The sequence below is a fragment of the Leucopleurus acutus genome (assembly GCF_964270905.1).
Source record: "Leucopleurus acutus genome assembly, chromosome: 10".
NCBI lineage: Eukaryota > Metazoa > Chordata > Mammalia > Artiodactyla > Delphinidae > Leucopleurus > Leucopleurus acutus.
The window spans coordinates 90,232,295-90,233,450 of record NC_139153.1 but is presented as its reverse complement, the minus strand read 5'-3'; the positions used below and the strand labels follow the sequence as shown (position 1 = coordinate 90,233,450).

The window sequence follows — 1,156 nt, the reverse complement described above, 5'->3', positions numbered from 1 at the left end:
CCACGTACAAGATGACATAAGATCAAAACAACAGAAGACAGAGTTTCTGATAACAAATACTAAGAGTTCACAGTTCCATAGAGACTCTGCCTATACTTTTTATTTTTGAGTTTAAATGCATTTTATTTTTAGACAATCTACGTAACATGTTTTTGGTTTTTTTCCCTCAAAAACAATGCCTCTGCTCCAAATAAATCAACATCAAAACGAAGGGGTCAGGATGACATCAATCCCATGTGTCTAAGTCCTGGTGTTGTGTAGATGAAAAGCAGCAGCCAGCCAGTTATGACGAGCAAGTGATCCCAACAGCCAAATTTGTTAACCTTTTTCCATTTCTAGACCATCCTTAAAGAAAGTCATATATGGCATCACGCTATCCTCACGGTAGTCCAGCAGAGCAGCCATGCCATCCGGATTCATGTTTTCACCAATAAAGAACTGACAGTTTTTGAAATTAGCAAGGATGTGCTTGATTTGTTCTGCAGCCCCTGTCATAAAAGGTTTTCCTCTTTCTGGTCTCTGTTCTTCAAGCTTCCCTTTGATTGACTTCATGTAATCTTTGATGTACTTCTTGTTGGCTTCTTTGGTGAAGCTGGTTTCCTGCAAGTGATGGTTCATGACAATATCCACCCCACTGATTACTGTGCTTTCGGTACCTTAGCCCTTGGGGCCTTCAGCGGAGGCATTTCCACCGATGAGCGAGTCATCAATGTTACCCTCTGTTCTACGGACCATCTTCCCCTCCACCTCCAGACACAGCCCGTCGTCGATCTTGTAGATGTTGGAGAACATCTCATCATGGCTGATGAGGTCCCGGTAGATGATCATGATGGCGAGCGGAGGGTGTCACTAGCTTAGTAGGAGCCTGGAGCTCAGAGTTAGGGAGGTGCAGCCGGAGCGGCGCTCTGGGGGAGGAGGGACTGGGCAGGAAAAAAGCTGCATATAATTTTATAATGAAAAGAATACTTACAGAAATATCACGTCTCTAATTTTTTTTTAGGAGTTCACATAAATAACTTATTAGGGACCAGCCCACATTTTTTATATTTCATAATTTAAAAAAATTACATCACCCATTTCTACACACTTCCAAAGCATGCAACAATTCGAGGTTTTATAATTATTTTTTATAGCATCCATTTAAAAAAATAAAGGC

The 1,156-nt window shown here is 41.3% G+C and overlaps 1 pseudogene across 1 annotated transcript; it reads right to left on the bottom strand.

Annotated features, from left to right (window-relative positions):
- Nucleotides 1-215: 215 nt before the first annotated feature.
- On the bottom strand, nt 216-931 carry LOC309967044 (translationally-controlled tumor protein-like; annotated as a pseudogene). The gene has a single exon. The product of its transcript is annotated as a translationally-controlled tumor protein-like (transcript).
- Nucleotides 932-1,156: the final 225 nt, after the last annotated feature.